The sequence below is a fragment of the Passer domesticus genome, chromosome 16 (assembly GCF_036417665.1).
Source record: "Passer domesticus isolate bPasDom1 chromosome 16, bPasDom1.hap1, whole genome shotgun sequence".
In the NCBI taxonomy this organism is placed as follows: Eukaryota; Metazoa; Chordata; class Aves; order Passeriformes; family Passeridae; genus Passer; species Passer domesticus.
In genome coordinates this window covers 11,428,380-11,456,319 of record NC_087489.1, presented here as the reverse complement: position 1 = coordinate 11,456,319, position 27,940 = coordinate 11,428,380, and the positions used below count along the sequence as shown (strand labels likewise).

Below are 27,940 nucleotides of genomic sequence, written 5' to 3'. Positions count from 1 at the left end.
TGAAAATGAAATCAGGTAATTTAGGAGTCTAATCCTTTAGCACTCGTGGAGCAAATCTTCTGTGTCTTAGTGGAACAAATTATGCTGCCTGTTTTGGGTATTGCCTCCTGCTCATTGAGGTTAGATGAAAAATAAATGTTGCTGATGGATGGGGAAGCATCCCTGCAGGCACAGGGTGAGGCCAGCTCTGCTCCAGCTACCCAGACGTGGCTGTTTCCCTGGCATCCTGCCTTGGCAGCAAGGTTGGAGTTTTGTGCTGAAGAGGGGCCCTTTTTGTCTCTCTGGTGTTTCATTTGATGCATATTTTAGGAGCTCATGTCACTTACAATACTGAAGATGGATATTTTATGCTCTTCATCTCTCCCCAAAGTGGTGAGTAGCTCCAGCCCTGCTTTAGAAGTTTCCCTGCCCTCCATGAACTTCAGTAGATGTTCCCATTCCAGATTGTTCTGTTCCATATTGTAATGCTAATATTTATTGTATTATTTATTGTAACATCTTCACACTAAATTTTCTATCAGATATTGTTATACCTTGCAAAATAATTTATGGACTCTGCAAGTTTTTCTCCCTTTGAATTCTTCTGTTTCTTCTGTGCTAGCTAGGTGTATATCACTTTGGTTTATCACTGTAACTCAGCAATGCAATAAAGCATTCCCTTGTTTCACTGCTCTGTTTTCTCATTTGAATTATACATCTTCCCATTTGCTTATTCTCTTCCTAATGTCTTCACTCTGGCTTACACAGGTCCTGACACTCCATTCTTTATCTGCCCACTCCTCACAGTTCCTCCCTGAATATCTTTTGTGTCCTGACTTTGTAGACTTTTTCTTGATTCTTTCATTGATTGAAGGTTTGAAATGGGTCAGGCATTGGCCCTTGGGTTGGTGCAGGCAGGATCTTGGCTCTTGGAGCACTGGGCCAGCAAAACTTGGTCAGCAGAACTGACTGAATGTTGAGTAAGACATTGCCATGCTGACTGTGATGTGTCTGAATGATGTGTTAAGGTTTTTAAAGAATAAATAAATCAGCCAGCGTGAAACTGCAGAGCACAGCTCCAGCTAATTTCCTAAGACTCACACTCTTAAATCTGAGTGTGTGTAGTAAAGCTGGTTTCACATCAGCAAATCCCAGTGCCAAGTGTCACTGTTGGGAGCCTTTACCCGAACATCTCAAGGTCACTGAGTTTCCCAGTGCAGTAAAAGAGGAGGGGAATATCTGGTGTAATATACCAAATATTTACTGTGATCTCCTGCTCAATAGGGAATAGCCCTGAAGAGAATCTAAAAAAAAGGGTTCAATTCTACCTCCCAGTTTCGTTCTGGTATATGGAGAAGTTTGCCCATCCCACTAGAAGGTAAACATAGGTGTGGATCTCATTTTTTGTTTTACCACCCCTCCTTGGACAGCAGCAGAAGGAATATTAGTCCAGAAGCCAATTCCACTGTTCATGGCAGCAGAGAATTTCTTTCAGCTTCTGCAATTATAATTCGTGCAGATATATAGTGCTTAAGCAATGAAGTAATGTGAAAATACTTACGTGTCTAATTTTTGAAGTGCACCAAGTAAAAGTTTACTTCTTTCCTCAAATTTGTCAAACTGGGGTTAGAAATAATTCAACCAAGAGAAGATGGCAAACTGAATCCCCTTACACAGCTCACCTGGAAACACACCTGGAAAACAGCAAATGCTATGAAAAGGATCTGAGCTTTCCAGCTGCAGTTTAAATTCTACTTCTGGTTTGTTCCCCCAAAAAGTGAGAGGGTGTGGTGTGGTTAAAAAGGGTGAAACTCAACAGCTCTGAGCACTGACACAGGAGCTTTAGGAGCTGTAAATAGGCTTTATACAAGTGTATATTGGTTTCCTTCATAAATAAGGGAAAACATTCTGCTGACTCTGGAGATTATCATTGTTTATCCTCAAGCTACTTAGACAACAAAATTGATATTGTTCATCAGGTTTCTTCTTTTGAATGCCACTCAGTTGTAATTCCTTCAATGTACAAGAAACAAATTAATAGAGACTTTAGACATTTTGACTTCTTTTGACATCTCCTCTTATCTTCTGAGTAACCTGGCACCTGTCACATGGAGCTCATGTTTTCTTTCTCTTCTTCCTGGTGACAGGAAAGAAGAGTGTTAGAAGAGCATTCCTGATGTCTCTGCATTCATTTAATATTGCTGGTCTGGTCTTTAAATGTTCATTGTAATAGAATTTTTAAAACTTGGTGCAATACTCCTATGCAGAACTGCTTTTAAATGTCAATAAAACACAGAACTGATGCAAAGCCCCCCATTTTTCTGGCAATGTTGGCTCCATCCAATTGCAGTTTGAATATCTTTTCAAAGTCAAGATGCTGTTGGGTTGTTTTCTTCCAAAGTTCAGAGGAGGAAAACAAAACTCCTTCCCAGTGGAAGCACAGTCCTTGCATAAGAACTGTTTGATTTTTGGGAACACTTCTGGCAGTGTGGAGCCACTTCATCTTTTCACTGTGTTTAGTTTAACCCTGAATGCATAAAATGTAATTTATGCACCATGTAACTTCGCCTTGAGAAGTTTTCCTAATTCCTCTCTAAGGATTTCTTAAGAGCCAGTAAAAGCTGTCACCTTAAATATGCTGAGACAGGAAGGAGGTGTCTTAACATGAATTCATGTAATTTTTCCTCTTTTATTTCTTTAAAAGTGTATTTTGCTTTATTGGTTGATTACATAAAATCATTTGACAACAAAGGCCTGAAGTCCACTGCTTATCCTATGGATAAGAAAATAGCTGCACATTTTTTGTGTGTCTACTAATGCCAGACGTAAGGGATTCTCTGAGTCAGACTTTTGAAGACATTTAACATATCTGGCCTTTGATATACCCACGCATAAAGTGGAAGTAAGAAATCTTGCATTGGCTTCAAAACTAGCAGAAATATAGGATGGGTTACAGCTGTTTCTATAGTGCTCTGTGTTCTCAGAGGGCTGCTGGGAGTGAACAAGGCTCTTCTGTAGGGCTGGAGATCTGCCAGCCTCAAAGTGTGCAGCAAGAGCTTTTGGAATGAAACAAGACCCATTTCCAAAAGAACTTAAACAAACTACGGAATTGTCATTGCTTGGGTGCTTTTGAAATTACTACCTCAGGAGATGTAAAAGCAAACTGTGGAGAGAGGACTTGGTGGTTCAGAAGTGGAGCAGCAGGTGATGGATGCATGACAGGCAAGTTCTTCCCCTGAGGTAAAACACAATCAACTTCCAGGAAATGCTAAATGTGAATACAGGATTTTAATGAGAAATCAGTTATTCTCAGAAGAAAACTGAAAGACTCAACACCTCTGTCCATCTTAGAGAGATTTTATCTTTTAATATATTTTTATATATTTATAGCTTTCCACTATTTTTGTATTTTTGCATGCACAACACTTGAAGCCTACTCATAGTTTGAAAACTGAACTGCTGCTCAAGGAAGATGGAGCTGATTTCTTTTGGCTTCTATTAATGTGTCACTGAGATGGGCTTTAGTAGCTGTCAGGCATTTAAAGACATCCCACAAGGCTTTGATTTTAATTTAATAACAATAAGGTCATGTCTGTCTACAAACCTGAACATTTTGGATGATGCAGCCAAAAATCTCTGGCCATGCAGTTATATTCACATGGGCAGTACTTTTGCATGAAATTAGGAACAGATTTCTGTTGGAATAACTGCTATGGATGAGTTATTGGGCTTGACTTTGATTCCAAAAGAGCAGGAAAATTGAAGATGATTTTGCTGGATTTTTCCCTCTGCTTTCTTCTGGAAAATCTGATTAAACCTCATTCTAACCATTCTTCCCTAGAGGTCTCATTTACTACCAAGAAATTTTAACATTGCTTTTGAACTGCAAAAAATTGCAACACAAGCAACATTTTAATGATTACCTGGTTATATTTAACATCCATAAAAATTCTCTTGTTTAGGGAGCTCAAAATAATTGGAAATATATTGGTTTTAAATTATGTATGGACTGTTGAAGCGGAGCACAACCAGAAGAAAGACATTTCTTGTAAAACAGCTTTGGCTGAAATAAGCTTCCTGTCTCCCTCAATTATCATGGGCAATTTTTGAATGTTGCAGTGAACTTGGAGTGTTGTGCACAACAGGTCCTTCATCAAATGCAGTAGACCCTTCTGTAGCTAAGGACAGGATTTTGTATGTCCAAAATCCAGCCACTCAAGGGACTGTCACTGTTTGTGTGAGCAGTAAAGGGAGAGGACAATTTTTTGGCTGCTAATGAGCGTGACCACAGCATGCACTGAGAGAACCACCCCCAGTGCTGGTGTTCTGAGGTGAGCAGCTGGAACTCCTCCCATCCCTTCTGCTCCCATGTGTGCACAATTCACTTTAGACTCCCCCACTTGCAAGGTGTAATGCAATCCAGACCAATGAAATTAGTCAAAGCTAATGACTTTAGATTTCTTAAAGTCATTTATCCCCAGCACTGGGTTTTGGTCATTGTTTCTTGCCTTTCTTGCCCCCAGTAAAATGCTGACGTGTTATCAGGTGGCATTAAAACAGTCTGTGGGCAGCTGTAAGGCTTGATGCCCATCTTGGTCTAATAAGCTGTTGGCAGCATACATTCTTGAGTAAATATATTCTGTTTTAATGCCTAAAGGGCCTGAGAGGCCACACAATTGGAATTTGTGGTGCATTTTGTTGTGATTTGGAGGACGCTCCCAGTGTTCCGGCCCAGGGACCAGTGGAAGGGCCGAGTTCATGGTGGGGCCTTTCGGGCCTTGCTTGTGCTTCCATACTTTGTGCCAGGGTGGTGGTGTCTCTGCCACAGCAGATGGGTGACAGAAATATCTATGCAGGCAAATCAAAGCTTTTGTGCTGGGTTTGAGCTCTGTTCTGCTCTGGGGTGGGGGAAGATGGGAGCGAGACAGTGGCAACACACTGACCAGGGACGCGGTGGCTGCTGGGACTTGAACTCCAGCATGGACACAGACCCAGCAGAGATTTCAGCTTGTCTCCCATGTCTGTGTGCTAACACTGGGGAGGTTTTCAGACTTTCAGAGTAAATAGAGCGAAGAGTTTTGGTTTTTTGTCTCTCCCTCAAAGTTAGAGAAGCACAGAGTGGGTAAGATTGGAGGGAATCACAGTGAGTCCTCTGGTCCCATCTCCCTTGAGCAGCACCATCCCAGAGCCCAGGATTGTGTCCAGACAGCTCCAGTGAGGGACACCCCACACCATCACTGGGCTGTCTGTTCTGGAGCATGGCCACCCATCCTCTTTGGGATGTACTCCTGTTCAGTAGGGAATTTTGCATTTATTTCTTAGTTTGTAGAGGTACATACACTTTGAAACATCTTGGGTTGATCCAGCATCATTTTAAGGAGATTGTTCAGATGGATTTTTTCTCCTTGTATTTCTGTACAGACATATGCAAGTATATATTTTAAATTTTAGAGACAAGTTCCTTTCTTGTAAAGACAAATCCCTTTTATCTATTGAAACAGTCTGTAATTGCAAGAAAGCACTTGTGTTTGACATTTTTGTAAGAGGAAGCATTATACTAGAACTAAAATAACACATTGTGATGGTAACACATTGCACAATAAATAAATAACACATTGTGGTGGTGTAACAGCAACACAAGAATTCCCCCACTCACCCACAAACCCTGTCCCAAAAAATATCTTCTTTTGATGGATGGTGAGTCTTGGAAAGCCATTGTACTCAAAGATGTCTTGGTAAATCAGAATTATCTTGTTTTATTATGTTTTATGTGTGTTAATTTTATTTTTTAAACCAAGTACTTTATAAAGGGTAGTTGAAACAATTCAATGAGAAATGCCTTTCATCAGAGATATCTGGATCCTTTTTATCATTCACTTCTGTGATGAAATTTTCCATGACTTGAATTGGTCTGAATCAGAATAAGATAGCATTAAGTCAGTGCTTTTTATGTTCAATGGACTATATAAAGGTCTGGCTCAATTTTTTTTTTTCATATTCACAATGTTACAAGGTCTTGGCATACAAGGAAAACTTCTGGAGTTATGTTCTGAAAAAAATTTCACAGCTATCATTGCATTTCTATAAATATTTTTATTCTTGACAAATTATTTAAAACATCCAAAAACAGCCACTGAAAATTTTTTGTTCCTCAGGTGCTTCTCTTTGGCCTTCAGCTGGAACGGGTGAGTGGAAAAATGATCCTATTTTTTCATGCATCCAGGATTTCATTGTGTAGTCCTTGTGAATGCTGCAGTTGAGTTTTCCTTCTGTTTTGCCAGCTAAGTTGGGCACTGCCATTACTATGATTTAAAAGAAGTTTCTGTTTCAGATGTTAAGGAGCCTTCAAGAACTCTTCAGACAGAATCTAATGCACACAGATGAAGTCAAGACAAAGTGACAAAGACAGCTTGTTCCTGAGGAAAGTTAAATATTTTTTCTGGCTAATTTATGTGACACCTAAAGGAAAAATGCAGAACGAAACATTCTGTAACTCTGGGTTTGCCTACAACCACTGCTAATAGAAAGGGACAGTGACTTGTACACTGTCTGATGCAATTTATGATTTTATTCTGCACTATTCAGATACAAATATGGTTTCTCATTTGTATTTTGTTTTCCTTGTTCAGTGAAACAGCACTGACAACTGAGTGGCATCTTTGAATCCTTTTTTTTTAAGTATCAATAGCAAAGCATGTGTTGAAAGACTTGATGTCAATTCATACTTTAGAGACAAATTCTGAAGTGTTTTATCAATTCACCCAGCAAATGATGTCTGCACAGATCTCTGCTGAGCAGAACTGCTGTTACTTGTTCTCAGAGCAGACACTGTCTGTGCTTCTGCCACCACCAAAAAGGCAAAGGGCTGACTCAAGCCAAGAGCAGTGGGAAAAGAGGTTAAAATAACCTTTGGAACTCCAAAAGGATGTATTCACTAAATATGGATGTAATCACCCTGTCTCTCCCCCCCATCCCTGTTGGACTAGAGTTAACTCTGTTGTAATTTTTCAGGATATGAGACTAATTGCAATATTCTGTGCTCTGAATACACAATCAGACACTTGAGTATTGACCAGTCAATACATTTCCCCATCTGCAGGGGCTGTGTTCTCTGGGAGGGGGTCACTTTTTAGAAATAATTTAGGTGCAGCTTGTAGAGCCACTGCAAAGCCACCCTGGAGATTTGGCTGCTGCCTGGCACAGTGGGAATGCAGCTGACTGACAGGAGACCTCCCTGTGGCTTGAACCTCCCAAAGCAGCTGTAAATTCAGCAGCAAGAGGAGGTTTAAACAATTTGGGCAGGCCCCGTGCTGCTAGGGGAAAAAAAAGCTTTATCCTGATGCTTCTATTCCTGCCCTTCTGGAGAGGCTCCAGCAGGAATGTGGAGAAAAGCCACACACCTTCCCTGACATCACACCTATGCTGGGGGGCTTAATGCTCCTATTTTGTGTCTAAAATGCTTCCTGAATTCATTGAAATCTAAAAATCAGAACTTACTTGTTAACTAATTGCCCTCAAATGTCTTTAAGGGTTTTTGAATTGGGAGAAAATACCTTTCAGCAACTGGGTAATAGCTGCATTTTGTACCTATTTTTCCTTTTACATTTAAATAGAACAAATTGTGTGACTGTGCTGTATATCTGGGCACAGAATTATTACCAACAGGAATCTTGTGGAGGGAGATTTTACCCTCTTTAAAGTATCTTGGAAGTGGGATATCAGAATGATTGTTCATTTGTATTTTTTTAATGCAGCACAATAAGGAATCAAAATTTTTCTTACTTGATTAGTCCGAGCATATCTAATTGTGGTTTTTTGATATCCTTTCAGTGCACTTTTGCTAAACTTGAGAGTAAGGACTGCAACTTGCTAGTGAAAAAAAAAAACCATGACAGAAATCTCCCTAAATGATTGCCTCAAGTGCAACCACTCAACCTGTATTTATTAATCTAAATGCAGATTTTAAGAATGTCATCTGTTCTGAATAATGTCATGGTTTCTGACACAATGCAGGAGCTGTTGACAACCACTTCCATGAGGTCTATGAAAACACAACACTGGCTCTGCCCTTTGTGGGATTAATTCCGACTGAAACAGTGCCCTTGAGTGTTTGTCTCAGGTAGGTTTTATTGTTTCCCCTCACTAACCCAGCTGCTCCTGCAGCTGAGGCAGGTGCTCACTCCTGAGCATACAGAACTGCAGTGGAGACAATGGAAACAAACCAGTTTGATTTTGATCTAAACCATTTTAGGTGCTGAAAAACGTCCTCAAGGTGGGAGCAGCCCCTGAGCATCTGAATTATCAAACCTGATGGATAAGGGCACGTTTGGCTGTGTGCTTCTCCATCCCAGTGCCCCCTTGACCACATGCATATGGAGCACGAGGAGGATGTCACAGGCTTTCCTGCAGCTTTGCAATTCATAACTGAGCAAAAATGTTCCTCATTTTCATCTGCTGAGACACTTCAAGCCTCAGGACCAATTTATTGGTGCTCCTGAGCTGCTTGTTGTGGCACCAGCCTGGTGCAAAGTGCCACGACTCTCTGCTGGTGAAATTTCTCCTCATGTAAAGTTTTTGCAGCCGATCCTGAGCTGTGCCCTGGCCTGAAGGAAGGAGAACCATGCTGGAGGCTTGTCAAGGGAGTCGGGTGTTCATGATGCAGCACAAAACTGCTGCATGGGATTTTTCTCCTGGTATAAGTCATCTGGCTTTTGATTATATTTGCTTGTGGTGGTTTTATTTATTTTTTAAAATTATTATTAAGAAAAGCCCTCATTAGTTATTTTTTTTAAATATAATCAAATCTTGGGAGTCCTTTCCCTTTAAAATTAATAGATTAATCTTTCCCATTCACTTCTACCCTGGCCATCATGGCCTTAAGTCTCATTTTTAGGGAAGCTGTCTATTTACCAATGTCTTATTTTGAAAGGAAGAAAACGTTTTTGCAATCATCTGCAGTCAAAACATTTTGAGTGCTCTCTTTGCTTCTTGCTCTCTTATTCTCCACCACTCTCTCACAAAAACCATGTGAGTACAACAAACACAGGAATGTGATTTATCCCTTTTAATTTTTTAATTTTTTTCATGTTCTCTTAAATTAAATCTAAGCAGGTGACAAGGGGCCAACATCTTCTCTAAAGAATGTGAATTAGGGTCATTTCCATTATGGGACCTGAAATGAAAATTTAATCCATACCACGAGACACAATCATGTTCAGATTCCTCTCTGGACTCAGCACTATGATTGAGTAGGAAAAAATATTTAAGTGGCTTAAAAATAATTCAATTTTTTTGCTAGCTTTTTTTTTTTGAGGTATGTTTTTTGGCTTACACTCCTTTCATTTGCAACTTCAGTCTTAACCTCTCTCTACACTCAGATGTCTGGGGTGTGCAGAAGGAGGAATTGTTTGTATTCAAGAAACAATAGATTTGTTTCCAAATCTATTCAAGGGAAGTAACAAAGGGAATTAAACTGTGCAGGTGTGTTAGAAAAACATTTGAATTAAGTGTTTCCATCTCAGCCTTACAAGGTGGAAGTTGGAGGAGCTGAGCAGATGGGAGGTGTCTGGCTCAGATGATCACCTGCCACTGACTGCATTGTTAAATAATGACTGCTAGAGAGTATTTGTGATAGAAATCTGCACAGAGAAACTGGTGAGAGAAATACTTGCTGTGCTTGTTACCTCATCAGGAGGAACGAAAACCCATAAAATTGTTAGGGGAAGTCATACAGTAATTCATCTGATCACACAAACCACTGTTGCTTTCAAAAACACTTTTGTCCAGAAAACAGATTCCGCCATGGATGGTTCAGTTCTATCAGGGATTTCTTTTCTCCTCTGTACAATCAGGAACACTTTAATTATTTTTATTGTTGAGGAAAACAATACTTTTGCCTCAAAAAAGAACAAGAAAGGGCAAATGAGACCAGACTAAGCCAAGGTGCATTCCCACCCGAGCTCAGAGAGTGTTGGAGTGAAACTTTGTTGTGGAAGAGGCAGATTTTTCCTTTCTGGATACTGCCAATAGTTTTGGTGTTTGGTTGCTGTTTTGCTGTTGTTGGTTTGATTTTGTTTAAAATCTTTACTTTTTGAGATTAACTGATTTTTGTGGCATTTCCAAATCAGTGTAGATCCTGCACTCCCGTCCTAGAAATAACTTTTCCCTCTGCAGAACAAGAGCAGCCAAGGCCAGCGCTGCATTCAGGGCACGGGGCTGGCTCTGAGCAGGGCTGGGCACCAGCAAAATGAACTTTTGTGCAGCAGAGGTGGGAGCTCACAAGGGGGGAAAGGCACGTGGTGTTCGCAGGACCAGTGGTTTTTATTGCTCCAGTTCATGGAGCCATGAAATCACACATGAAATTAGACTTGTATTAATTAATGATATATTTGTGTCAGAGGGAAGATTGAAATGTGCAGTAACACTCCATATTTCCTTTATTCCCTCTCCCTTTTAATCCCACCTGTTATTCTCAGGCTTTTAGGTTTTAATTCTACTTGGAGATTTTGTTTGTTGGGTTTGTTGTTGTAATGATGACACTTTAAAAGTTTTTTGTTTTATTTTGTTGATTTGGGTTGGTTTGGGGTTTTTTAAGCCATATTTGTATCTTTTGCACAAGGTTTAAAAAGGGAAGAATGTAAAAAATTATTTCATAAGGGAATTTTTTAAACACTTTTTGTACCTTCAAAGGCAATCATATTTGGCTCCTATCAAGCTTTGGAGGCAGATTCGCTCATCCCTAAAGAGATATAAAGAGGAGGATGGTGGAGTTATAGCAAAAATTCAGTTGAAATGGTCTTACTAATGCTACTCTGAAGTGTAACTATTCAATTAAAAGGAAAAATAATGATGCTTTTATTAAACAAAAGAACACCAGCAGAGAATATTACTAAAGCCCAAGGACAAGTGTAACTCTTCTACCAACAATAATGCAGATTTTTTGCATATATTATGGATTATATTCTCTTTTCAATGCACATGCATTAGCATTAATGGGCAAAAAGAAGATAGATCCATTTGCACTTCTGCCCAGTATTAGCAGCAAAATTCATTACATTCACACACTCTCTGACTCTTTTGATTCCTTTTGAAATAAATCCAAATATTCATCATTCAAGGACTTAAGGGAATAAATTATTTTCCATTTCTAGAGTGTCCACAAAAAGATCAAAATTATTTCATTTGGTATTATAATTTACTCCACAAACTTTGCAGTTTATTTTTTCTCTAATTCTGGGGGTTGTGGAAAGGGGTTACTGTAAAGTCAGTGCTGCAGATGCTGCTTGGTAAGGATTGGTTTTGCAATATTGTTTTTTTTTCTCTGCTTAATTATCCAGTGCAAGGAGAATTGGAATTATTTTATCACATGTTGCAGTTCTCAGGGAGACATCTGACAACAACCTTTGAGGGGGAATTCCTTCTCTCCTTTGCAGCCAGAACAACGGGAGTTCAGTGTCCAAAATCTCTTTATGGAATTGCTTGGGAATCTCTGCAATTATCTGTGACCTTCAGGGCTAACAGTGAAAAAAATTTTGCTGCCTCTTCCCTGTGAAAAACATGGTTTGGGTTTTAGTTTTTAGTGAAACACCTGAGAAGGTTTTTTTTCTTTCTCCCAAACCAGGCAGGTGCAATCACAGGGATTTCCAAGGGTGGAGCTGTGGGTTTTCTCAGGATGCTTTTATCAGCTGCCTAAAATCCTCTCCTTTACAGTTTTCCATGGGAATGTGGGAATCAGTAGGAATTGGCACATTGCAGATGCACTTTAAATCTTTCCAGGTTTGAAGTCAGTGGGTGTCTTTCTACAGTTTGGGATCCATCTGTTACTATATCCAATAAAGTCTGGGGGAGACAACTGCCTGGTATGGGTTTGGTTTGCAGGGAAAGGCTTTGAGGTTAGAACATTGGAGTTGCAGAGATGAAAGTACCTGCAAAAAAAGGAAATATAATGGAAGTTTAGATTTTGGGCTATTTAATGTTAGAAATGCTCAAAATTATTTGGACATAATATTGCAGATGTTCCTAAAATGAGACACTTGACTGGATTGGATGGGCAAATATAATGGGATAGTGGAAATGTAGAATGGGAGGTTGGTTTTTTGGGGTTTCTTTCACATAATTGAGAGGTTTCTTCCTCTTTTTAAAATATCCACTGGCAGAACCAGGGAGAATTCCCTGACTGGAGATAGTGTATGAATATGTACATGTATAATCTAGAAAAAATTCTTTCCAAAAGCAGCAAGTGGAAAAAAAGTGAATATTCTGTAAAATTTAATTGCTTTATCAAGGTTTCAATTTCTTTCTTAGCAAAAATGTGTAATTTTAAAGTGATATAGGCCTCAGGCAATGAATACTTACTGTCAACAAATTATGCAGGATTCATATATCATATTTTTTGAAGTTTTTGCCATTCAATACAAATCTTTTTGTTCCTATGGCAACCTTGATGCGATCTGAAATGTACACAGCATTAGATACAAAGGGTTGAATTCAGGCCTGCTGTCTCTCCTGGAATGAAAGCACCTTCTTATGCAATGAGATTATTCCAAAGCAGAGCGACCAACCAGTGAAATAAAGTCAACCCACTCAATTTTTGGCACATTTTTCACAGCGACACTCAGACTGGAGTAGGAAAGGAGGACCATGCACCCAGGCTGACCTTTCTTTGTGCCTCAGATGAGGAGCCAGGGTTGTCCTGGTCATGTGGAAGTGATGAGAGTGTCCTGAAAGGAGAAGTGGCGCTTTGTTCCCAGATCTCTCCAGACCTCTTGCATGTCACCATGTGTAGGTTGTGCTCTCTCAAGGCTCATCAAAAATGCAAAATTACTGAATGCCTTGTCTTGAACTCAGGGGCAAGTCCAGGGCTAGATTACAGGATTGCCTGCACTGCCCTTTCCATACATCACAAGCTTTTAATCAGTGGATGTATTGCTGCCATTACCACACCTAAATACCAGAGGCAATGTTTTCCTTGCAGAGCAAGGTTTAGCACTAAGCTTGTGCCTCCCTCTAATACAGATACTAAATGATTCATGTTCCAAATTTGCTGTTAGGAGGGGGAACATCATAACGTCCTTAAGTCCTTATTAACTGGTTTTACTTTCTTTAAAATGCATTTTGTTAAGCAAGCGAAACATAAAAACTTCACATACTCCATGATTGATGACCTTTCTCACAGAGCCTGTGAACAGGAACAACTGAAGAATATTGGAGCAATTAAGAAGTTTCTGCACAGGCTGCACACTTATCAAAATGACTCAGACAGGCATTCAGCTGGATCATTGCCCCTCATGCCTTACCTGCTGTCAAATCAGCTCTAACAGCACCCACAAAGGCTATTTTAGGCACATCATCAAAATGCCACCATGAACTTTGAGTAGCAATTATAGGCATAGAATACATTGGCCTTGCAGTGATTTAAGAGGAGCTCCTCAATAGCATCTGTCCAGACACTAATCTCTTACCATGTACTACTTTCCTCACCTTACAGGTATCAGCTCTTAGGGAAGTATTCACATTTTCCCAGACAAAACCCAGAGTTTCACATGTAAAAAGCTCAACTAATCCTGGTGGCACCAGAGCACTTGTGTGGAGTGTCTCCCTTTGAAATGCCAGTTACTATTGCAGGAAGTTCAAGGGAATGGAAAGAAATTTAGGCCAGATGGCACTGCAGGGATGTCTATTGGATATTAATGTCTGCTGTTCTGGAATTGTTTTTTAAACATCTTTTTTAGGGCTACAAGAAAGGAAGAGAATTTCAATGGGCTTTGAGTCAGGCTCTTCTGCTGCTGCTGGCATTGTCTTCTGAAGTGCCTTTCTTGTGTTTACTGTAGTTTTGTGATGCAGTGAGGAATTTATCTTGATTATAGAGCTATTCAAAAAGCATTGGTTCTAATACTTATAAACCTTAAAATCCTAGAATAGTTGACTGGAATGAACCTCTGGAAGTCACCTGGTTGAGACCCCACTTGGACCAGGACCAGCCTAGATCAGGCTGCTCAGGGCCTTGACCATGAAGTTTTGAATATGCTGGGATTAATATTCTTTCAAGTGAAATCTCAGCATGTCTGTGCCAAACCTGACCTCTAGCTTAAGCAGATCATGGTCTCCAGTCATGGACAACCACTTGGCTTCAGATACCTAAAGTCTTTTAAAGTTAAATTTTCTGTGTGTCTGCAATAAACATGGAACTTTGGGGTTTTTTTTTCCTTCTGGTTTGTTTGTTTCTCTGGGGTTTTTGTGTTTTCATTTTTGATGGTTTTATTTCTGAGAAAAAAAGAAAGATTTCTAGTGGACTGGCAAGGTAAGATAAATTACTATAAATTGAGATTTGAAGAAAAAAAAATTCAAGGGTACAGAGTGTTTCAGCCTGCAAAGAAGTCAATGGTTTGTATTAAGTATAAAACGGTTTCCAGAAAGTGGGATGTCATGAAATAGATGCCAGTAATGTATTTTTAAATTTGTCTGGGCTTTCTTTTCCTTCTTTTTGTCCATTTCTAACACTCTTCCTTTCTTTTGAAATAATTTCATGGTTCCTCCTAAAACTGCCCAAATTGATTCATTATATTTGAGTGGATTTTAAAACAGGCAAAATGACCAATCTGCTTTTCATAAAGAAAAACAGGACTTTCAGTTTCCTTGTGGCCTTTAAATCCTTTCCCCCAGCTGAAGTCTCATTGCAGTTTATGAAGGAATATTCTCTGAGCGCAGATGAAAGCCTGAAGTGTCAGAAGGGAAAATAAACTCTTGGCCATGGAAAGCAAAGTCCAGGAACATCTTGGCTGTGAAATTAGAGCAGATTGAGGAGGTGATCATGGATCTCCTCATTTCTCCAGTCACACAGGAAAACCAGAAGAACGAAGAGGGACAGTTTTGTAGAAAGAACAGCAAATGCCAATTTGAGTAGGTGCTCCCTGAGGTTGGGGAATGAGCAGTGCCTGGGTGCCAGGGCTGCTGCTGCCCTGTGCCCTGATATTGGCAACCTTGTGCTTTTCTGTCCAACCCCTGCATTCTCCCTATTCCAGATTTTCCCTTTCCATGATCCCCCTGTCCTTTTTCTACAGGGCCAAAGCCAGGGCTTGCACTCCTCAGTAGCTCTGTGGGCTGAAGGTGAAACAGCTTTATCTGCTAAAAGAGGGAGCTTGCTTTCCACCAGAGACAGGCTGCTTCTTTGCTGAATGCATACAATATAAATCAAAGTATGTGCCATTATTAATAAATAAGGTGTTGGGTAGGCTTTGTCTGGAAGTCTGGTTGAAAGAACTGATTATGATCCAATAACTTTTGAAAAATGCATCGTTGCCTTTGGGATATTGGAGCATGGAATAATTAAACTGCAAGTTTGCAGAAGCAGGGTTGTAACCACAGAGAGGGACTGTTTTCAGGAGCTGATTCACTTGTAGGGTTAAATATCTTTTTTCCTGATTTATTGATAAATATCCCACTTGTGCATATCATAACACAAAAGAAATTATTGAATGTTTTCAGTAGATACATTTCCAAACTGTGCTGGTTATTGAAAATCAATTGTGATTGAACCTGCACTTGGGGATTGTGGTGCTGATATTTAGAATTTTAGGACTATTATGGGCCAAATAGGAAATGACTTGACTGCTATTGAAAGGAAATTTTGTGCAGCAATGCTAAATTCAGATGCAGCATGTATTGTTTTATTGGAATTAAGCATATCTCAGTTCTCTTGAACTTCAATTATTGCACGGAAAGTATAGCTGATTACAAACAGGAAAGTTATTTCTTCTGGCTGCTTGGTCTGGCTGTTACTGGGAAAGATTGGAGAAAATCTGCTTCTCTGTCTATGAAACCTTCAGGTCCTGCTTGGATGCTTCCTCTGTCACCAGAGAAAAGAAATCTGGTCCCTGATCCTCTTTCTTTTGCAGGATCAATCACATGCAGCTGTGGAAGTCACAGGAGAGGGAGTCTCATGTTTTATCCAAATTCTTTTCCAATCCCATTATTTCAATCACATCATTGTGCTTCTGTTTATGTACAAAACATTTCCTGGGGACTGCATGGGCTGAGGATAAGGTTTCCAGAGGTGTCACTTGAACAATCTTCAAAATCTACAGGGAGAAGCTCTGCCCAGTCCCTGTGTGATGTGATTAATAATCCCAGTGCATCTTAATCCATCACAACTTTGAGAGAGTGCATTACTGTGCCTGAGAAACAGATAATGCTGCTGTAGGACAAGGGAGGATTTAACACTCAGCAGCAGTGATAAGAGGAAAAACAGTATAAAAGTGCAGAATAAAACAGTTTTCTGTCACAGCATTAAGCTGGAAGTACATTCTGGTCTTGAAGTTTAACAGAAATCTTTAATTAAGGATGTCATTGGCACTGGAATCTTTGGGTTTGATAGCCTGGAGACTGACTTTTACAACATGTTGCATCCTTTTCTTTAGTTTGCAGATTCTCAAACTAAAAACCTTTCAGCAGCGTGTACTTGTTCTTCAAATCTCATCTCCGAAGGATGAATGCTGCAATTAACAATTCAGAACTCTTTATATTTTAGTAGCCATGCATAAAAATTAACTCAAGCAAATGTAATTTAGAATAATAATAACATGTTTTCCAAATGTTTCCTACATTAATCATGGTGAAGATGGTTACTATAGTACCACTGCTGGATTTTATTGAAAATAAAGTAATTCAGGGTGGTGCAATTCTCTTGAGAGTGTTTCTGTATGTTTAAAAGAAGTGAAGGATGTGAGTATGAGACAGCAAGGGAACCTGCTGATTTTTGTTGAGTGAATTCAGTGCTTAGTAACATTTTGATACAAAAGCAATAGATCAGTGTTTATTTTCAGGAAAAGGTTCTGAACTTTGCTATTTGTCAATGGATATTTCTAAAATTTCCGTACATATGAGAGGCAAAAAGAATAAAGGATGTGTACCAAGTTTTCTGCCAAAATAAATATTAGACCCAAGATAAATAGTTCACCCAGGTTATTAACTGTGTGGTAAATAAACCCATTGAAGTTTGCTTGCTGCTGTTTACCCAAGGTATTTTGCTGACATGAGGCTGAATGTGCCACGCAGAGTTCTAATTAAATGTCACTGAGGAGCCTGTAAAGACGTTTGACTCCAAAAACACACACAGGAGTCATAGGCCAGATTTTTTTTGCTAAATGTCGTTGTAACTTGTTTACAAATTTCCAGAACAGTTTATGCACACAAGTCTTGAAGGATGTGTAAAGACTTAAGCAAAGAAATTCTCCCTATGAAACGGGTACCGCTAGGTAAGGCAACTTGTCCCATTGAGTTGCTTGAGTGAGGGTAACATTCATGATGTGGATTTGATATCCTAGATTCTCATAGTCCAGAGGGAATCTAATTCAGTGCATCTTGGGTTTTGCACTTTTCTGCTGGTTTGTTTGTTTCCCCCCCTCTCTGGGAATGTGCCTTCGTCCTGTTTTCCTGCTGGATGAGAATTTGATGCACCTCTTCTCCTGCTTTGGGCCACCATTGAGTGGGGCCTGACTTTTGTGTTACTGCTGAGTAAAGCTGAGGTTGTTACTCCAGGTCTACCACCAACATTTTCTCATCGTCAATGTGTAAACAGGTTACCACCAATGAATTAGATCCACAGCCATTTGCCAGTGTATGATCATGGGAAGTTACATGTGAAAAAAAATTCAAAGAGTTTTTAATCTCTGGCCTGGCACGTACAGAAACTGGGTCAAAAGAGAGAAACTCAAGCTTGTCCTCTCTGTTGGCTCCTAGAGGAGCTCAGGAGGGGCTGGGAGCTGGTGTGAGAGGCCAAGTGGGGAGTTTCCCTAGGGAAGGAGAGGGTTGGGGAGTTTTGAGCTGCAAAACCAGCTTGAGCCAGTGGAGGGGACGTGATGAGGGAGAGGAGAAGAGCCTTGGGAGGGGTGCTGGTGTGGCTGCCAGCCAGGACAAAAATAGCTCTCCTGACAGTCAGAGGGGTTTGTTTTTAGCACCAGACCAGCTGGATAGAAGACTTTCCTCCTTCCAGTGGGTTGGCTTCTGCATATGCTGCATGGCTGTAATTTCTATATAAACTGTGTTATAAAATTTGCAGATTTGGCATAGAGGCAAAGGATGAAGTTAACCTTACTTCCAGGTTAAGAAAGACTTCTTAGGTTTTGGCCTAGACCCTTGAAGTGCTAAAATTCACCTTATTTGTTAGGGAGGAGGTACAAAAGCCATTGTTTCTTTCCCACTGCATGCAGCGTTCAGTAGGGTGAGGCAGGAGAAGGCAAAACAAATTCAAGTGGCCTTTTTGGCACCTGGGTTACACATGAAAAAGAAGTGCTAAATCATATCTCACATCTCAGTGTTAATTGCTTACTTTGCTGCCATTAGCACATTAAATGTGTAGCACAAATATGTTCCTCTCTGGCTTCTCTGGATGATGTAGTTTGCCAAGTTTTTCTCGTTGTGTAATGTAAATTTTCTTTTTGTGGCCCTATTTTTTTTAAAGTTATACACCAGGTGCCTCCAGTGGGTGTGTGAGTCTTCAAATGAGCCTTTAATGCTTATTTAACTTCAATATGTGGAGAACACATTTCACAAAACCCACCTGAATGAACATTTTAGGATCAGGTGGAATCTTCTAATTCTTACCAAAAATATATCTCAGTGTGGAAATTTCTGAAAGAAGATCCAGAAGGATGCTGGGGAAATCCTGCTTCCTACTGGTGAAGGAACTTGGAACTGATTGTCAGATCCAGGCTTGTGTGGCTGTGGGTATCTCATTAGAGAGATAAATTTATAGAACAGCAGCCCTGTACAAGGTTTTGTTCCTTAGTTTTGCCTTGTTTTCATCGAGCTTGTTTTTTCCTTCTGGCCACAATCAAAGCTGGATCTTTTCTTTGAAACTTTTATTTTTTTTCAAATCCTGCAATACACATCTGTATGAAATATCTCTTAAGGCTCATGTCACATAGAAGCAATGGCAGATAAAAGACGAAATGGATAGATTGCAAAATAGCACCCAGAAGAAAAGCAATTTTCTGAAATTCCTAAATAAATTGCTCTCTAATTCACAAATAATGCAGTACATATTTAGGTTGTTAGAAAGAATGATTACTGAATACAGAGCTCAGAATTCATAAGAGAGCAAGAGCATATATGGAATTGTTGAGAAAAAATGAACTATAGAAATACAGAACTTCTAATATTTAACTGATTTCCTTCATAAATCACTTGCTGCTAAATGCAAAACAGTCGGGTATCAGAAGCAAAATAATTTCTTTAAGGAAAATAACCTTCAAAACCACTTGTGTCTATCATAAATTCTGCTTCAAACAGTGTAAATAATGTCCCTGGTTTGCATATTGGAGAACACCTCAGACTGCCTTTTACTCTTGTCAATCAGAAACAAGAATAAAAAAACAATCAATAAATTGAAGATAAACTGTTGGTCCCATTTTGATCTAGCTTAACACAATGATAAATGGCACGTTAGAATGCTGTGCTTTCATTTCCAAAATATAACATGGAAAAGGAGGAAACAGTGCTAAACTTGGGGCTCGTTGGAAAAGTCAGAGAAGTAGAATCAGAGTGTCCAAACACAAAATACTAAGGCAAAAATTCTGGTTTGTGCCTTTTTTCCCCCTGAAATTGACTTTCAAATTAAAACTATTTTTTTAAAATTCAGCTGTTCTGAGTTATAAATATTTGGCCACCCACAAGAACATTTTGACACCTCAAAGTTGTTTGGTTAACAGGAATTATTTCCTAACCTTATCCTTCAGATTTGATAGACATATTCTGATTACTGGTATCCAAAATACTCTGCTTTCACAGAGAAAACTTTTTTCCAGATATGACTAAGACAGAATTCCTCTGAAAACTCTCAGGAAGACAGGGAACTTCATCAGGGCATGGGGAGCACAAAAGGATGAAGCATTCTCTGCTGTATTTTGATTAATCAGATCAATTAGCAGCTGATGATTTTTGACACAATATTTCTGGCTTTTAAGATGTTACTCACCATGTCAATGGTGATTTCATCAAAAAGGAGCAGAGAACTGAGCTCTATCAACAGCCTTGGGTTGCTGTTGGTTCTCTGACCTTGCTTCATCTAAGCAGGTGTTGTCAGTATGTTTTTCCTGTTTGGTTGTTTTGGGTTTTTTTTCATTTCAATCCCCTTTATTGGACCCTCTGTCTCTGATGTAAGAGCTCGTGTATTTCTGTTACTGGGAGGCAGAAATTTTTGAAACTCTTTGTGTTCCATCTTGTTATTGCTGCTCCAGCAGCTTTTGTGGTGGTCAATATTATATGGGTGGAGCAACACAGACATTTTTCCAGACTCCATCAAGTGCACAAGGACACAGAGGGAGTGGGAATAATAGCAGTGGCCATCTGTGTTCTTTGTTATTGTCAGTGCAGAGACACTGAGCTCTCACTACTGAGAGCTTCATATGCACCATGGCAACAGAGAGATGATTATAAGGGATGCAAGTCAAAGGATATCAGAGATGTATAGAAATGAAAGGAATTCCCTGTTTCTGAACCCAAAAGCCAACCCTTAAATAGCTGTTGGTAGTTGTATTTTCAGGGCTCTCAATTCTTTGTGCTTTTCTGCCCATTCCATCTCTAGGGATAAAGCCAGGAACAAGAACTGCCTGTGGAAGCTCTGTGCAGGCTGTGTTAGCAAAGTTTTAGGGAGAGAAGTGGCTTTGAAAGGCCAGAATAAAGACAGAATTAGGCAAAATAGAAGCTGCATCTCCAAATAAGTGAGGTATTCAACACGATATAATATGTAAGCATGGGTTTGGCATAAGTAGAGTTGAATTTACCATTCTTTATTTCTGGGTGAGTCCTATTTTTCTGAATAGTTTAGGGTCAGAAGCCAATACTAGCAAGATGCAGTTTATAGCTCCTGATCCTGGATGATTCCTGATATAGGAAGTTCCAGAAGGGTAAGGAGAGAATTTATATAAATGTCTTTTGAATCCTTTAGTGTTGATTTGTGTTTTAGAGGAGCCCATGTTAAATCCAAGGTTTTATTTAGGATTAGGAGCAGTATGCCTCCCAGCCTGAATGCCTACAAGAGGTACATTCTGGAAAGTAAATTGACATCTAAAACCAGGACTTTCAAATTTCTTGGTCTTATTTTTTTGCTCATAATAGTTGAGAGTACTGCAGTCAAGAACAGCAGGACAACACAAAGAGAACTTTGAAAGAATTTGCTGTATTCCAAGGGCTCCCAATTATTAATTTTTATGGGGGATTTGGAGCAGGTTCTTATCACTTCATGTCCCTCTTGGAGCTCCTCATCATCTCTGGAAGTTCTGCTCTCCATTGGAAAGCAAATGTGGGAGTCTTGACAGGTAACAGGTACCAGAAAGGAGCCTTTTGAATTGAGATAATTGCTGATTTTTCAAGATTGTATTTCTTACAAAAGGCCACTTGGAGTTATCTGGCTCGACTTCTCTTCTCTGAAAGGAAGAGTGCCCGTAGGTGTTTCCAAATGTTTTTAATTTTAGGATGAGGCAAGTGTTTTCCCATCAAAAGACCATGTTCTCACAGCTTGGAAAACAGCTTTGGTAACTTCTGCTTCCTAGAAAGTGGAATGAAATTGGGCATGAAATTTCTGTAAGATGTAAAGGGCTTTGAACAAGAAAAGCCTCTTCAAGAATAAACAGTTTACTGTGTTTAATCAAATGAAAAATGTGATTCTTGGGGAAGAGGGACTTTTTAGCTGCCCCTTCCACTGAAGGTAACAAAACATTAAAAATACATTTGCCACTGATAGGTTGAATTCATTTTAGCTGGCATAAATGGGACAGATGAGCTATTCAAATGTCTGATGAGTACTATATAATAAAATATTTATCACCTTCTCATGGTCACTGCATGAGAAGCCAATAATTTGTTTTCTCTCAGCACTGGTATTTTGTGGTGCTTATAATAAATTATACATTGCCAGCTCCCATCCTTCACCTTCTTTCTATTTACCTATCTAGTCAGAGATCTCATTCATCAACGTGTAGCTGGGTTGGGGACAAAAGCGAGGCTATAAATTCATGTATTCTAAAGAAGCATGGAATTTATAATGCATAATGGTAGGGGGCAACATGGCTGGAGTGTGACTACAGGGAACAGGTGACATTTGGAGCTGTAAAGTGGGAATTGAGTGGAATTTTTTAGAAATATATACATTATATATATATATAGGAAGATGTTTGCCTTGGTTGTGCTGGCTGCTGATTTGGATTTAGGATCCAAACACCTCTAAACAATCAAAGCTGTCCAGATGTTGGCCCATTACCAAGCTCAAGCTGATGCCACAGATTTAATTCTTCTCATGACCATCAAATTATCTACAGCAACTTTCCAGTCAGAGATATAAAACCTTCTATTTGCTTTGCATTGATTCACAGTATTTAAAGAAGGAAATATTAGGATGAAAAAAGTATTCCCAAATGATAGTCTTTATAGCACTTAGATACGAAGTCTTCAGTGTTAAAGGGGAGGTTTTATTTCAAAAACTGAAAACTTGACCCTGGGATTGCTTCAAAATATGAAGAAAATTAGCACTTTTAGTTCTCAAACATATTTTTTGTTTTTTTCACTGTGGAGGGGAAATAAAATTCTTGCTTTGCATTGACAGATTTTAGCCAAGGTCTCCTGGTTATAATTCTTGAGAATTCCTTCTGGAGACATTCAGATGGAACTGTGCTGCTGCACAAGAGAGTGATGAGGTCTGATGTATTAGAAGGCAGAAATTTTTGTCTTTTATTCTTTCTGCTTCCAATCAGAAATCGTTTGACCTCAGCCCAGAGATAAGACCACCACTTGCCTTACTTATTCAGGAAACTAAATCAGTCAGTGTTGAGGAGGATGGCAAAGTTCATTATTCACTGCTCAAAAAGTCTTTAGAAATCTATCATTTCTGCAAAGTCTATAAGCCTGTAAATTAATTTCTCATGACAAAATCATTTAAAATGCACAGCCTAAAGGATTTTTAAATGACCTTCTACGAGGATGATACAGGGAAAATAAACCCAGTGCCTTTCTCAATCAATCCAGTTCAAGTCCTGAGTACATTTTGGTCACACAGACCCAGGGCCAGGCTCAATTTTGGGACGGTTGTATTGCCTGAAGATGCATGAGATTTGATTCACGTTTTGTTTTAATGTGAAGCTTTGGCATCAAAATTCCTGTGCTCTGGAACTTGCTGTTTTAGTTCGGTAAAGTTCTCTCTGAGGGGGCAAGATCATAGACCTTGGAAACCCACACTTAAGAATTTAAAATTCCCAAAATTTTTAAAGGCACATTAGGGTTACTGATCCAAACATTTTTATAAGCTGACAGGACTAACTTTAAGTTCCATATTTTAAAAAATGTTGTTCTTCCTTGGAATAATTTCTAGCATTTTCACTGAACAAAGGTTTGGTTCCTTTTAGAGAACACTTGTACAATATACCAAAAAATGTTCCTCATAGCTACATGGAAAGATTTTCTTAATGCCATTTTTGTGGTGTAGAAAGAGTTCCACAAAGATTTTTGGAATTAAATCTATCCTTATGAAGGGAGCAAAGGAAAGGAATGACTAAAGTAAAATCTGTTATCAGGATCCCTGTGTACTGAGTAAACACAGAGACAGCATGTGTGTTTTTTGCATATTTTATTAATACATAAATTAGAATTACTTTAATAACTTTCATGAAGTTAGTGGAATAATTTGTTGCAAACAAATTATTCAGTAAAATACACTTTTTCCTTTAATTGCTTTTGTTTGCATACACATGTGCAGATACATACATGTAGGCATAACTGCTAAATTTGTTTGTTATCTCTACAGATAAATTATTCTACCAACAGATTTTAGCCCTGCTATGTCTGCAGTTCAGGGAAGGATAGGATTAAAGGGAAAAGAAAAGAGTGTCTCCACTGTCACTGACTTTTGAACGCTGACTTGTCCATTATGATTTCAAAACCATTCCCTTTTTCCATTCTGTTATTGCTTTCATAATCAGCTCCTTAGAACTTCTGCCTGAATTACAGTTTGGGGGGTTCTATTCTTTTCAGGTGAATAGTAAATTATGAGTGATGGCTAATCAGTTCTTGGAAAATTTATGGAGGAAATGATGAAATATTTTGAATAGTCATGTTGAGCTCAACTAAAATGTTAGGTTTACTTCACACAACAATGTGCTTATGAATAATTTTTGCAGTTATGTAATTTTGGTTTTTATTTCTCTTGTTATACATGGAATAATTCATTTAATGTAACAATATAGTAGTAAATTCTATAAATGGAAATAATGTATCCTAAATTAATAACTACATTTTGAAACTTCAGTCTCTTAACATACTGCAAAATTTTAACATGGAATTTAAATCCTATAAATAGCTGTTTCTTTTCTTAGTCTGGATAACAGAAGTTAGTTTAAAATACAACAAAATACAAGTTGTCAGCTTGGCCTTAGTCTTGACATCAAAAGGTATTAAAATGTTTCTAAGGAACAAAATGAGAACTGAAGCATTATCTTAATCAGTTTTAAATCTTGACGAAAAATAGGGGATATAAACTGGAATTTGAAAAATAAAGCCAGATGTTTGCATATAGAAAGGTATCAATATAAAATAAAGGTCTTTACTCCTCCAGTAAATATAGAAAGAAGGATGGAAGGATTACTTGTTAAATTATTGTCTACAAAATATTCTGTTACAAGCCAAGGACAATATTTGTAGGACTATTTTTAAAACTTTGTGGGCTGCATGTTTATGTAAAAAGAACCTTAATTTCTTGATGGACTTCTGACTTCAATTTGTATATCTGCATAACTATATACTCCTTTTTTGTTCTTGCACACTATTTAAAATACTTATTGCACTGTGAAATGATGCAGTCCCTCCTGGCTATTTCTCAAGGGCAGGTTTGCTGGGAGAGGGAGGCTCTGAGGGAATTCCCTGCTGCAGTTAGAGTCACTCTGTGCAGCCAAGGCTTTGATTTATTGGAGTGACCACTAAGCTGCCATCCCCCTTCCTAAAACACATCCTCAGCCCTGACAGATTTCAGTGAGGAGTTTCCACTCTGCTCCATGAACACCTGCCTAGGCTGGCCTGAAATCTGTATTCCAGCACAGCCCCCTCTCAGGAAGGGCAGCAGCTCTCCTCAAGTACAGCCTGGCAGATTTTCTTTTTTTGCTCTGGGTGCAGTGATGGAAGAGCCTTGGAGTGTGTTGTGCAGTTGTGCTGATAAATTATTTAATGGCAGAAAGGAGCTGACTGCTTGAACTTTCCTCTTGACCTAAGCTGAAATACCAGCCTGGGTGAATTTGTGTGTAAGGCCTTGTAAACTGAACTTCTTATCTTATATGCAAAACCAGGATTTCCTAATGCTTGTCACTGTACTAGGGAGGCTTCCTGATCCCTTGCAAATATTTGTGCTTGTTTCTGCTGCTGTAGAAGTTCCAATATCCGTGTGTTCTGCAAATCCATAGCTCTTGTGGGAGCTGGGGGTGAAGCTGTCAACAGCTTGGCAAATGTGAAATTACTCAGAGTATGCTACAAATAGTAGAGGTTGTGATAATTTCAGCAATAAAAGCTGAGTTCAGGCATGAGCAAAGAAGGGAGGCTCATTTTCAAAATATATTTCTAATTACATGTATATTTTGAACATATAGATAGGAAGGCTCTTTTGCTGATTGGCTTGCGTGTGGTTGGACAGATATTGCTTATTCCTGCTTTTAGGGGGGAGAATGTGCTGCCACAAAGCAGCAAAAGGAAAGGTGTTCCTGCCCAAATACAGTGAAGGCTGGCTCTAAATGAATCAGCACGCTGTAATTTTGTTAATATAAATGTTTAAATACCAATCCCCACTATCTTAAGTGATTGCGATACTTCAAAAAGAGCAACAGGAAGCCAAAGCACTCACTCATATGTCAGGGAAATTCTCATTTTCAGGAGTACAGCAGAGGGAGTAAGTAAAATATGAGACTGTGACTCTGTGGGATGTCACCCATGTGCCAGTTTAACAATTTTATACAAAAAGTGGTTTTAATTAAAAATTGTCTTCCTGTTTTTCTGAAAAGATTACTGTTATGGTAGAATTAATATTAAACTGGTTATAAATTATTACCTCTATTATTATTCTGATGTTTAAAAATTGCCAGACTGTTTTCTATCTGTTTTTTTAATGTCCCTTACTAGCAAGTGTATGTGATTAATGCTAAAATTGACTTAGGGATGAACTCATCCAGCCAGTCATTTCCAGGAGCAGTTATTATCATGTTTTTTGTATTGAAAACATATTAAAACTCTAAGAGTTCAGAAGCATAAAGCAGGCACAAAGCAAAGCCTATTATGGTACTGTTTACCAACAGATTTATAATTAAAAAATAAATTAAGCATGAAATGGAACACTTTTCATTTTCTGCCAAAATGGTATGAAATATTTGATGTTACTTTTCAGATTATTCTGGAATAGCTTTGAAAGTGAATTATTCTGAAGGTTGTCATGGTATTTTAGTGGAACCTAAACATATCTCTGTTAAAACACCCATGTCCTTTTTTCCTGCAGATAATCAGAATGCCCCAGGAAGGGGGAGAGGCTATTCCAGAACTCAGTCATCCAATCAGAATACTGATAATGCATAAAGCAATTAATTTAATGAGGAAAACAGAATGCCAATATTCTCTCCCTCATTAATATCTGAAATTATTACAGCAGTACAAAATTATGGAATACCTTAGAGTTTAGGGGTTTTTAGTGGGAAAGCCACATCTGAATGCCTCTGGTTATGTGTGCCTACAATTCTGACTGAGTTCTGGACCTTGAGGAAAACAGTTTATCACACCTGGCCATTGAAACTTTGCACAAGCCAAATGTCCTGCCTGAGCAGAACAATCTCTGGATCTCTGTTTCTCAGCATCCTCTTCAGCACCACATCCTGCATTCCTGCCCTTCAACGGTTGCTTTATTTTTCTCTTTTACACCTTTGAGAAGAGCTTTAATGAACATCCTTTCCAAAGCTGATCCTTGGCAGCTGATCGTTAAGAATTTAATTTGCTGAGTGGGGTTAAAAGTCTCCAGCAGTGGAGGCTTGGAGGGGACCTTTCCACTCTCTCAGGCTGTAGAACCCCTCCCAAAGCTGGGGCTGACAAACACTTATCCATGTTCATGGCTCTTGTGTGAATTGTTCATCCCCAGAACCAGCAGGGACCTGCACCTCACTCTCACCCTGTGTCACTGCTCTGTGCATCCACCAGTAACCAACAGCCCACCAGGAGCTCCTCCAGGGTCACATTCCTGCCTTCCCAGGTGTGGGATGGTCCCTGCTGCCCGTTGTAAGCAGCAGGGTCATTTATGTGATTAATGCTTCAGAGAAGGGGCTGCAGGAAAGGCGAGGCTCTCGGCGTGAGTTTTGTACGTGTAAATCATCACCTAGGGGCTGCCATTTGAAGAACTTCTTTCTCCTTATTTTTCAACAAAACTAACACATATGTTTCACACAGAGGAAGTCTGGCTGTTTTCCCTGTTTCTGCCATCTCCTGATTTTTCATTTTCCAGCACTCATTCCAATTCAGGAAGATAATGAATATTCAAGATTTCATCTCCTGTTAAGCAGTAGGATTTAAAAAACCTAAATGGTATTTGTTTGGTTGTTTTGGTTTTTTCTCAACAGTTCCAAAAATGCATTAAATGTCCTCAGTTTTCTTAAGAAGGAATCTTTTCTAAAAGTTGGGCTACACCACCTGAGGATGTTGCTCAGTATTTACTCCTGCTATCTCCTGACAAGTGCTTTGTTCAGGGGCATTTTTCCCTGTGTAAGTGTCTGAGTGTTTGCCTCCAGAACCTGTGGAAATTTTCAAATCTGGTGTTTTGAATGCTGGCGGGTGATAGCAGCATTGCCCAGCTCAGTGTGAGGTGTTGGGGCAGCCTGACCCTGCTTCCCAAAGGCTCCTTGGAAGATGTGCTCCTCTCCTCCCCTGTTCTCCTTCCAGCTCACTGCTATAAGAAATTCAG

At 39.1% G+C, this 27,940-nt stretch overlaps 2 long non-coding RNA genes across 2 annotated transcripts; one reads left to right on the top strand and one right to left on the bottom strand.

Moving 5' to 3' along the window:
- Positions 1-50: 50 nt before the first annotated feature.
- LOC135282198 (uncharacterized) lies at positions 51-5,162 on the bottom strand. Its single transcript, XR_010348493.1, has 3 exons — positions 4,923-5,162; positions 3,122-3,247; positions 51-2,116 (listed from the first exon to the last, which is right to left on the bottom strand). It is a non-coding gene; the product is annotated as an uncharacterized LOC135282198 (long non-coding RNA).
- LOC135282197 (uncharacterized) lies at positions 4,152-16,274 on the top strand. Its single transcript, XR_010348492.1, has 5 exons — positions 4,152-4,310; positions 6,135-6,164; positions 7,993-8,098; positions 8,231-14,877; positions 15,039-16,274. It is a non-coding gene; the product is annotated as an uncharacterized LOC135282197 (long non-coding RNA).
- The last annotated feature ends 11,666 nt before the right edge of the window (positions 16,275-27,940 follow it).